Source organism: Papio anubis, chromosome 5 (genome assembly GCF_008728515.1).
Source record: "Papio anubis isolate 15944 chromosome 5, Panubis1.0, whole genome shotgun sequence".
In the NCBI taxonomy this organism is placed as follows: Eukaryota; Metazoa; Chordata; class Mammalia; order Primates; family Cercopithecidae; genus Papio; species Papio anubis.
Window position 1 is genome coordinate 7,761,815 of NC_044980.1, and position 12,339 is coordinate 7,774,153.

Here is a 12,339-nt window from a genome sequence, read left to right on the forward strand (position 1 = left end):
CTGCCTAATTTTCCAGACTGTTGGTCTGCAGATATTAGTCTCAAGACTGGAACATCAACTCTTTTCTGAATTTTCAGGCTGGGAGCGTGCCCTATAAATTTCAGACATACCAGCCCCCATAAACATATAAGCCAATTACTTTAATTCTCTCTCTCCCTCTGGAGAGAGTGTGTGTGTGTGTGTGTGTGTGTGTGTGCGCGCGCGCGCGCATAATTACTTGGAATAATGCCTAGGATATAGTTAACACTAAAAATAAATTAGGATGTAAGCATATCTTTTGGGAGGCCACTATTCAACGCACTACACTCTGAAATTCAATTCGTTGTTTTTGTGTGTGTGCATATGAGTCGAGTTCTCAGTAAAAATATTTTGATTTTTGTCAACTGAAGAGCATGTTTCTAACTTTAGTTTTATCTACATATATTTTTTGTTGTTATTCATATTGTCTTAATTTCCCAGATTTAAAAATAATCTGTCTTCTTGGGTAGAGTAAAAATACATGAATACCTATAGGTTTGATACTCATTAATTTGTTAATACAAGGGCAACATTTTCTCATTTAGAAACCCATCCCCTTGACTCCTATTCTCTTCTTATAATAAATATATTTCTGACACTGGCAATTCTTCAATTCTCTTCCAAAGCTATTTGATTTTGTGGCTGAGTAAAGCATACAAAAGAGTTACAATAATATGTTTATAAATTAGGGAATAAATTGGAAAGACAATATTATGAGTATCAACTGTTGTGTTCAAGGACACCAGGATGGGGCTCTATTTTTTCCTGTTAATGAGGATATCCTTTGGGGATCCCAGAAGATACCAATGTTAGCAAACCTTCTTCTAAATGAAGTGCAGGAGTGGTGTCTGGAAGTTCTTCTTCAGTGAAGACTGAAACCCCGAGTCAAAAGCCTCCATGCTGCAGTGAGCTTGGAGGTTCCCAGGTATCCTCAAACCTTCCCCTGCTCCAACAGTTTCACTGCTAAATGCATCATGTATCCCTTGGGGCCTCCAAGGCCAGACAGAGCTGCCCTGCAATGTGGCATCTGCTTCTCCTCTCTGTGGCCACCTGATTTGAGACGACATTCTGTAATGCTTGACAATAAATTCACATGTAATCTGGGAAGAGGGAATCTCACTCACCCACTTTGCTTGTTTTAGTGTTATAGTCTCCTCAAGTTAAATACAAGCAGCCTGCATATACTTTTATAAAAACACATCATACAAAAACACTAGCAGAACAAGCTCCAATGGTTTAATTTTAGTACATTGATGATGTATTAGTCCGTTTTTACACTGCTATGAAGAAACACCAGAGACTGGTAATTTACAAAGGAAAGATGTTTTATTGACTCACAGTTCCTCATTGCAGGGGAGGCCTCAGGAAACTTACAATTATGGTGAAAGGCAAGGGAGAAGCAGGCACCTTTTTCAAAGGGTGGTAGGATGGAGTGAGTGCAGAGCGAAGGGGGAAGGCCCTTATAAAGCCATCAGATTTTGGGCTGGGTGCTGTGGCTCACACCTATAAACCCAGGACTTTGGGAGGTCACAGTGGGTGGATCACTTGAGGTCAGGAGTTCGAGACCAGACTGACCAACATGGTGACACCACGTCTCTAGTAAAAATACAAAATTAGCCAAGCATGGTGGTGCGTGCCTGTAATCCCAGCTACTCGGGAGGCTGAGGCAGGAGAATCGCTTGAACCTGGGAAGCAGACGTTGCAGTGAGCCAATATCGTGCCATTGCACTCCAACCTGGGCAACAAGAACAAAACTCTATCTCAAAACAAAAACAAAAACAAAACAAAACACACAAAAAAACCATCAGATCTTGAAAGAACTCACTCACTATCACAAGAACAGCATGGGAAAAACTGCCCCATGATTCAGTTATCTCCACCTGTTCTCTCCCTTGACATGTGGAGATTATGGGGATTACAATTCAAGATGGCATTTTGGGTGAGGATACAACAAAACCATATCAGATGAATATAATATTTTGGCAAAAATAAAGAGTATCTTCTATAGCTGTGAAAATAATAGCAGTTATTATTGCAGAAATGGTGCACCATATGAAAGTTTTGAAAATTAAAGTGTATTCAAACAGTATCTTTCAAAAAGTGTGGACAATGCCATGCCAACCAAGAACTTTATTAGAGCATGACTTTTTTGGGTAGATTCCTCATAGATATTAATAATATTTGGCAAAATGTTTCAAATGTTTTCTATTAAATTCCATTGGCTGTTTTCAGGTTAAGTGTGAGCACAAATATAAATTTTCTCACAGAATCTGTAAAGTACATATATGTGCTTTGGTCAAAAATAGGCTGAGGTGGATATCCAAGTCTTCAGGACTCAGCGAGTTTGGCGCACAGGTGCATGCCTCCACTTGTTATATAACCTGTTTGTGTAAGTTCATACTTGGCTCTGAGCCATTACTGTCTGCAGAAGGTATAATTGCCCTGCTAATACTGTATGGGGGCTCTTGGTGCTCAGCTTGATTCAACATGGCTGGACATGGCTCTTGTGCAGGTGCTCTTGCATCCAGAGAAAGAGAGAAAACCAAATCTGCCCGTCTTTGCAGACAGACAGAGGGGAGCCAGGACACAGCTCAACTCACTTGTGCCCAGTGAGAGTAAGAGTTAAGCTGCTGACCCTGAAGGTAAGGGAGAGCTGGCTGCGCAGCTGTGTGTGGGAGCTGGACTAAGCAGCTGATACCCGGCAGTGTGATAAAGCTGTTGATGAGAGCTGCTGCTGAATAAAATCATCGTTCACCTGCCTAAGGCCCCCCGAGTGTTCTTTCTGCTCACCCACCCACTTGGACCTCAACATGACATTTGGCATAGTCGTGAAACTGACAGAACCCAAAACACATTTTTTAAAAAATCAAATATAACATTTTTTGTTGACATTTTCAAAAGTTGAATGTAATCAATGAGACAAATTCAAAATCTCTGTTAACATGTTTAAAATTTGATTTTAAATAGTGATGAAACTGAAACGTGAAATTTCTGCTGTAGGATCAAAACAGTAAAGAATACTTTGGAATGTAGACTACCTGTCTAAAATATTGGGCACTGAACATCTATTATTTGTAGGAGGATTCTGTTAAATATTATGTTAAATTATGAAGCATACAAATCTCAACTCTTAGGGATAATTTGCATTCATGTGATCTCTTATGGATAGCTGATATGAATATAATTCGGCATAAATATATTTAAAGTGTATTTGAAATACACTGGCAATTTTCTGGATTTTCTATAGAAAGTTGAAAATTTATATACTCTATGATCCACCAATATATTCATAGAGGTGTAGCTCTATGGAGGAGTTAAGAATTCTAGGAGTTAAGAATATTCAAGTGTCTGTTCATAAGAGCAAACTTGAGACAATTCAGATATCAACAGGACAATGGATTCACACTATAGAATATTAAATAGTCCCGAAAAGAAATTTGCTACTGCTGTAAGCAACAGTGTGAATTAAATGTTATACCAATATTGAGGAAAGAAAACACAAATATAGAAAGACTACATATAATAGTCTTGTAATAAAATTAATGATAATAAACTAAATGATATTCTTTGAGGCATATACCAGGTGACCAAACAATACACAGATTTAGTTTATTTTAATTTTAGATTGGGGGGGTTGGCGTGTTGGTGTGTTCTCACACTGCTATAAAGAAATACCTGGGAATGGGTACCTTAAAAGGAAGATAAGTTTAATTGGCTCAGTGTTCTCCAGGCTGTACAGAAAGCATGGCAGCATCTGGTCAGCTACTGGAGAGGCCTCCAGTAACTTTCAATCATAGTTGAAGGCAAAGGGGAAGCAGGCACATCTTACACGGTTGGAGCAGGAGGATGAAGGGGGGTGGGGGATACATGACACACGCTTTTAAACAACTAGATCTCAAGAGAACTCACTCACTAAACAGTACCAAGGGGGGATGGTGCTAACCCATTCATGAGAACTCTGCCCCCATCATCCAATCACCTCCCACCAGGCCCCACTTACAACACTGAGGATTACAATTCCACTTATGACTTGGGCAGGGACACACATCCAAATAATAAATTAGGGGGTATGTTTGCAGTTTTATTACAGGAGTATATTGCATGATGCTGAGAGTTAGGCTTCTGTTGATCATATCACCCAGATGGTGAACATAGTACTCAATAAGAAGGTTTTCAGCCCTCCCCCACTTCCTTCCCCTTCTTCCTCCTTTTGGAGTCCCCAGTGTCTATTGTTTCTATCTTTGTGTCCCTGTATACCTAAGGTTTAGCTCCTACTGGGACATGCAATATTTTGTTTGCAGTTTCTGTGTTCATTCACTTAGGATAATGGCCTCCAGATGTATCCATGTTGCTGAAAAGGGTAAGGGCATGATTTCATTCTTTTCAATGGCTGTGCAGTATTTCACGGTGTGTATGTGCCACATTTTCTTTATCCAATCTACCATTGATGAGCACCTAGGTTGATTCCTTCTCTTTGCTATTGCAAATAGTGCTGCAATAAACATATCAGTCCACTGGTCTTTTTGGTAGAACTAATTTTTTCTTTGAGCATACCCGCTGTAATAAGATTGCTGAGTCAAATGGTACTTCTATTTTTCCTTCTTGAGAAAGCTCCAAACTGCTTTCCACATTGGCTGAACTAATTTACATTCCTACTAACTGTGTATAAGCATTCCCTTTTCTTCACAGCCTCGCCAACATCTGTTATTTTTTAACTTTTAAACAAAAGCCATTCTGACTGGGGTGAGATGGTATCTCATTGTGGTTCTGATTTGCATTTCTCTGATGATTAATGATATTGAACATTTTTTCATATGCTTTTTGGGAACTTACAGGTCTTCTCAGAAGTGTCCGTTCCTGTTCTTTGTCCACTCTTTAATAGGGTGTTTTATTCTTGTTAATTTGTTCTAGTTCCTTATCCATTCTGGAAATTAGACCTTTGTCAGATGCATAGTTTGCAAATATTATCTCCCATTCTGTAATCTGTCTGTTTATTCTGATGATAATTTCTTTATATACAGAGTGTTTGAAGTTTACTCCTGGAATAAGTAAAATGCTTCTAGTGCCCAAATAATGGCCTTTTCTTCCCCAGTGCAACTTTGGTTTAAACCGCATATATGAACTCAGACTCTTGTCATTTAAGAGCCAATAATGGTAGACCTTCTGTATGGTTTTCAATAGGTTCTCATGTAATCAGGTGCCAGTGCCCTATAGCAGTGACTTTGATTATCTACCCATTAAGGCTCTCAGTCGTGGCAGATTAGCAGCTGTGGAAGAGAAAGTGTCCTTTTGTAAAGGAATAGCCATGTAAACGTGGTAAGGAAAAGATAACAGTCCTGCAAACAATAGCTACTGAAGAAACCTGCAAAATATCTAAAAGAAATATTAGCAGGAAATGTTGACAGATTTTTATTGAAAAAATATTAAGCTATATAAAAGCTGCCGGCACCCTGAATATATGGGAGATATATGGTCTTCCCATTCGGGCAGATGCAAGAGCAAAAAGAGAACAATCCTTCCATAATTAAAATATAAAAACAAAATATTAAATTATAACTATAATACAATTTTTGCAAGCAATTTAAAAGAAATACTTTTATAGATCTTGCTAATTTAACTATAAACTTATCTGCAGAAAATTCTCAAGAATAATTGAAGACATGTGAAACGCAGTACAAAAAATTGTCTTACCAAGTAGCAAGGCATATTATAAACCCAGAATAATTAGAATACCATGGCATTGATATTCTAAATAGGCAAGTCAGTCATGAAACACAATAGATGTATTAATATAGATATATAATTTCATATATATGCAGTTTATCATAAAGATGGTATTTCCAGTCAATGATGAATAAAAGAGAAAAATAAATTATAGAAACATCAAAATGGTAAAGATAAAACAAGGCAAATCTTTAAACGTATTATAAGAAAATAAAAGAAATTCATTTAGAACATTGAGTTAGAAAAGACCCTTGTAAACAAATTACAAATGAAAGTTTTTCTCTTTATGGTAAAAATCATAAAGGAAACAAAAGTTAATCTGATATCAAGAAAACATGATTGAATATGCCAAAGTCACTATAAAATTAAAATTTGTGTTAAAACTTTAAAAGTATTTGATACTTGTATAAAATAAAGGATTGATATTCACAGTTTATTTTAAAACCTACAAATACTTATAACCACAAAAATCCAATAGACCCAGGGGCCAAGTGTGGAGATAGGGAATTCAGAGGACAGGAAATCCAAACACTTCCAATACAGAGTCCAACCCACTCCCTGAGAGTTGGATGTTTGGAAACTACAACGCAGGGATATCACTTTTTTGCCCACAACATTTGCAAAATTGAACGATATAAAAATTTACCATCGAATTTTGTTCACAATATAGGGAAACAGGCACTGTCATTTCTTGCGTGACAGATTGGTTCAGTCTTCAAAGGACAACTTAGCAGTATTTGCTGACATGATCAAAGCGCTTCTCTTTTGGTCCATCATCTCCACTTCTCAGTGACAAATCTTAAGACACATTCACATGGAAAAAAACCCAAGATAGTCACATACTTCCTGTTGTATCTTTGTACTTAGAATTACAATATGGGAGAAAAGTACCTTGACATTCATCTTCAAGGGAATGGTGACACTACCCGACACCCCCGTTGTGACGTACGGTGCTGCATACTCCCCAGTGACCAGCCCTTCTAAATTCCAGACCGCTCAAAGGTAACCATGCTACAGTGTGGTGTATGTCTTTCCAGAATTTTAAGTACAGCATTTCCAGAGTTTTAGTTGGAAATTATACATACATATGCATATATCTATGTTTACTTATATGAAATTTTGTATATATAATATGTACATATGTATATGCATATTTATATATGGAAATGTATATAATACATAATTTTGCTTATATATGTTTTTCTGAACATAAAATTTTACTAGATACGTTGTTTTTTACTTTGTAGTTTTTCACGTTTAATAGGTTTTAGAGAGATCTGTGTAATAACTCACAGAGCTTTTCCTAATTTTTATTAAGCTTGGTTTAAAAAACGTGAATTGATTATAAGGTATAGGAGAATGATCTATGCATGTGTATGCACATGTGTGTGTCTGTGCATGCATGCATGTGTGCCCGTGTGTATATGAATCTATGTGTGTAACTGTGTACATGTCCACGTGCATGTGTGTGCATGAGTGTACGTGTGCTTATGTATATGTTGATTATTTTTAAATTATTAAACCAAACTTGAATGCCTCGGGTAAACTCAAATTGTCCATGTGCATTTTTATTTTTTGTTTGTCTGTTTTAACTTGCTGAGTTTGTTACTATTTGGTTTAAAATATTTTAATTCACATTCAAGAAAGAGATACTGGCCTGTGGCTTTCTTTTTAGCACTTTCCTTCCTGGTATTAGCAGTAATATTTCAAAAATCATTTTTTAAAAGTATTTTCTATATGGTATGACAGAGGCTTTGCTATGTTTACCTACTATCTGATATGCTTATTTGATCATGCTGCTCATTTGAAAAATAACATTAGTATACTTTTTCATTACATTTTATTAATGATAACAATGGTCCTAGAACCTTTATTTTGTGGAGATGTTATTTATTCATCTTCAACCCTAAGCACAAATTCTTTATTCTTGTGAATTCATTCATTCTGTGTGGCTTTAATAAGCTCTGTGTTAACGGGGTCTTATTGTTGAAACATGCACTGCTTTCAATGGTGAGGGGTAAAGGTGGAAAATAATTAGTATCTATTTTAGGTCTCAAGGTCTTTCAGTGACAGTAGGAAAAATGGGGAGCAAAACCAGAGTAATGAGGAGAGAACTTTGTCCAGAAGGGATGCTGACTTAATTAATTTACCCAAGCTCATCGGAAGAGTGGAAAATGGACTCAAGGGGCTTCTATTCCCACGCATGTATTTTAATTGCTAAGTATTGTATCGGACATTTTGCTTTTTCCCTGTTAAGAACTAATCTCATTATTTTAATAAAGATGCTCTATAAACCTGAAGTAAAAAAAGAAACAGAATCATATAGTTAGCTTAATCCATCCATTCTTTTATTTAACTAAATGATAAACATTGGCAATAAAGGCATACTACATGACATAAAATGAGAAGAAAAACTCGTAAATAGACATTGTTCCAACAACCAAAATATCACTGTTTTCCAGGCTCATAGTGATTTCTAATTAAGCGCGTTTTTCATTAGTATGTTTGTAACTTTTTAAAGTAACAATATTTTCAATGTCATCATAGAGTATCATAACCAGAATATGGGCACTCATACAGCCAAATCCAGAAGAATTTCATAATCACGAGGGTCTTCCACGTTGCCGTTTTACTGACACACTCACTTCCTTCTTGCCACCAGCTCCTTCTTAACCCTGCCCATCATTAATCTGTTCTCCACTTCAATAATTTGGTTCCTTTAAGAATGTTATAGGCCGGGCGCGGTGGCTCAAGCCTGTAATCCCAGCACTTTGGGAGGCCGAGACGGGCGGATCATGAGGTCAGGAGATCGAGACCATCCTGGCTAACACGGTGAAACCCCGTCTCTACTAAAAATACAAAAAACTAGCCGGGCGCGGTGGCGGGCGCCTGTAGTCCCACCTGCTCGGGAGGCTGAGGCAGGAGAACGGCGTAAACCCGGGAGGCAGAGCTTGCAGTGAGCTGAGATCCGGCCACTGCACTCCAGCCTGGGCGACAGAGCGAGACTCCGTCTCAAAAAAAAAAAAAAAAAAAAAAGAATGTTATAGAACTGGAATCATACACTATGCAATCTTTTGGAAACAGCTTTTTTTTTTGCGCATGGCATAATTCTTTAGAGATTCATCCAGGTAGTGGTCTGCATCAGTAGTAAATTACTTTTTATCACTGAGCAGTATCCTCGTCTACGGTTGTGCGATATTTTGTTTAATATTTACCCATCAAAGGACAGTCGGGGAAGAGGAATAACTACGCCACTTCTATCTTTACAGATAGAAGTGTTTTCTTGCCCTTCCAAATGCCTTTTTTTCTTACGAAAAAGTAAGATTTTTCTGCTTTACTGTATTCCTAGTACTGCCTACTCTACTCTATCCATTTTATCAATTGCATGCACTCCGTTCCATTGTTTCCCTTGTTTATTTGCCACGGAAAGGTAAGTGCTGTCCAGGATGGTCTGCCAGAGCTATTTCTGCCTTGTTCTCCCCCATCCATCTTTGAAACTTAATTTTTGCTATTCTGTATCCCTGTAACAATGCATAAATATTTCTCTAATTTATCACTGTAATTAGTTTCAACCATCATACACAGTGACTCTTAAATCTGTGACGGTTTTGGACAAGAATATTAGCACTCCTGCTTTCCCCACTGCCTTTCCTCTCAAGCCACATAAAAAATTTGCTCACATCTGCCTTGATCAAGATTTCTAAGACTTAAATGTGGCTTGTAACCATAATCAAGTCTTCGCTTTTATTTCCTATAGATTAATTCTAGCATTTGAAAACAAAATTGCTTCTACATACTATGATGATGAAATGAATAATGTTTACTGAATACCATTCTCTTCAGCTGTGATATCAAAAACCTCATTTTGATAGAATTTCCATGATTTGGTTTATATTCCTTGATGAAAATTAAGTCAAGTTTTGGTTTGTAAAATCTCAGGATGTTGGTCCTCTTGTACTGTGTGTGGTGGGGAAGGGTGTTTTCCTGCCCTTTCAAATGCCTTTTTTCTTATGAAAAAGTAACATTTTTCTTCTTTACTGTATCCCTAGTGCTGCCCACTCTACTGTACCCATTTTATCAATTGCACACACTCTGTTACGTTTTTTCCCTTGGAGATTTCCTTCATGAACTCACTAATGTCTTGTTCTAATTTGGGTCAGTTGTTTTCTCGTCCAATCCAGAGTTGTCAATTTGAAGTTTTCTTTCTGATTGGGCATCTAGATTGTTACATTCTTCTAGAAGATTAACAAAATAGCCTATTTTTAAGTGTTTTCAGTCAGAAGACAGAGATTCAGACCCCAAGACTGAAAGTTACTTGCCCTGAATGTATTCCATTGAAGACAATGCTTCAAGTACCTTATGAAGATTAGTTAATTCCATCTTTCAGCCAAGTCTTTGGAGTATGCACCGTTGTTATCACTATTTTACAAATGAGGATTGTGAGGACCTGAGGTTTAAGTCTATGCCCCAGGCCATGTCATCATTAAATTTTAGAGCTGCATTTAAATGAGTTAGGCAGTTTAACTTCAAATATTACTCTCTTATTGACTATACTATAGCAAGTTCTAAATATTTTTGAGTCTCATTTCATTTGTAGAAAGCTATGATGATTATAATTATTGATATTAATGTAGGGTGAAAAGCCACATGTCAGGAGTGACCAGGGAGCAGATCCCGAACGTACAAGAAACAGCTGAAAGGTATGTGTTAAACCATATGCGAGGCCCAAGACAGCTGCATTGAAATTGCCAGGCACAGGCACGCTGGAATGGAAGCTTCTTGAAGGAAGGCAAGGAGGATGCTTTTCATGCTTGAGTCATCAGCACCGTGAGCACTTGGCTTGATGCTGTGCACACAGTAGGTGCTCAGCGTGCATTAGTCATAGGAGTGAGTGAACAGCAGGGTCTGTTCCATACACTTCTGTAGCCCATCTTCCTCGCTCTATTCTTCTACTCTAAGCACAGCACTAGTCATATCATCGTGGTGTATTTAAGTAGGTATTTGATCTCTGTGGCAGGAAAATGATAGTTTCATTATAACCTAACAGTAGAAGTTCCTATATTAGAATGTGTAACTAGAGTAAAAACAGTGAAAATAAACATTCCTGGTAAGGCACATGGATACGGCGGAACGAGTATAGACTTTGCTGTCAAAGAGTTGCTTGGTTAATACAATTACTCAAGTGCCTTCTATGTGCCAGGCTTTGCTCTAGATTCTAAAAACAAGACGGAAGATAGCAAGCAAGGCACATTCAGCCTTGCCTATCTTTTCTCTCTGATGATTGTTTGCTTGCTTTTTAAATTTTGGCCCTGTTAATAGCTGTGTACTTCCATATGAGGAATATTATTCTAAGCCTCAATTTTTGTGTAAAATAGAGATATAAAAATACTTATCTCAAAGGATTTTTGTGAGCACTACAGAACTTATATATAGATCTATGGGAGAGAGAGAGAGCACTTGATGTGTAATAGATGTGATTTCTCTTCTTTCTCTTCTCTTTTTTTTTTCCTTCACAGCTCATGGACAGCTCATACTGATCTCTTTTGCCATCTGAGCCCTAGCTTTCTTTGAAGACCACTCTCTATTTAATAAATGGTGCTGGGATAACTGGCTAGCCATAGTCAGAAGAATAAAATTGGACCCCTACCTTTAACCATATACACAAATAAGTTCAAGAAGGATTAATGACATAATGTAGGGCCTCGAATTATAAAAATCCCAGAGAATAACTCTTCTCGATATTTGCCCTGGCAAATAATTTTTGGCTAAATCCCCAAAAGCAATTGCAACAAGAACAAAAAATGGCCAGTGGGACCTAATTAAACTAAAAGTCTTCTGCACAGGAAAAGAAACTATAAATAAACAAACAACTTACAGAACGGGAGAAAATATTTGCAAACTAGGCAGCTGACAAAGCTATTCAGAATCTATAAGGAACTGAAATCAGCAAGAATAAAACAAATAACCCAATTTAAAAATGGGCAAAGGACACATGCAAACACTTCATAAAAGAAGACATAGTTGGCCGGGCGCGGTGGCTCACGCCTGGAATCCCAGCACTTTGGGAGGCCAAGGCAGGCAGATCACTTGAGGTCAGGAGTTCGAAAAGAAGACATACAAGTGGCCCCAAAATAGGAAAAAAAATGTTCATTATTAATCACAGAGAAACACAAATCAAACCCGTAATGAAATACCGTCTCACACCAGTCAGAATGGATATTACTAAAAAGTCAAAAACCAAAGATGCTTGTGAGGCTGCAGAGAAAAAGGAATGCTTATATGCTGTTGAAGGGAATGTAAATTAGTTCGGCCAATGTGGAAAGCAGTTTGGAGATTTTTCAAAGAACTTAAAATAGAGCTACCATTTGACCCAGCAATCCCATTACTGGGTATCCACTCAAAGGAACATAAACCATTGTAACAAATTGACACATGCACTCATCTGTTCACTGTGGCACTATTCACAATAGCAAAGACATGGAATCAATCTAGGTGCCCATCAACTTGGGACTGAATAAAGAAAATGTGGTACATCTACACCACAAAATACTATGCAGCCATAAAAGAGAATGAAACAATGTCCTCTGCAGCAACATA

General features: G+C 37.5%; 1 long non-coding RNA gene across 1 annotated transcript; it reads left to right on the forward strand.

Annotated features, from left to right (window-relative positions):
- The first annotated feature begins 1,857 nt into the window (after positions 1 to 1,857).
- On the forward strand, positions 1,858 to 11,582 carry LOC108586234. The gene is made up of 4 exons (XR_002522430.2): positions 1,858 to 2,660; positions 6,610 to 6,744; positions 10,377 to 10,442; positions 11,259 to 11,582. It is a non-coding gene; the product is annotated as an uncharacterized LOC108586234 (long non-coding RNA).
- Positions 11,583 to 12,339: the final 757 nt, after the last annotated feature.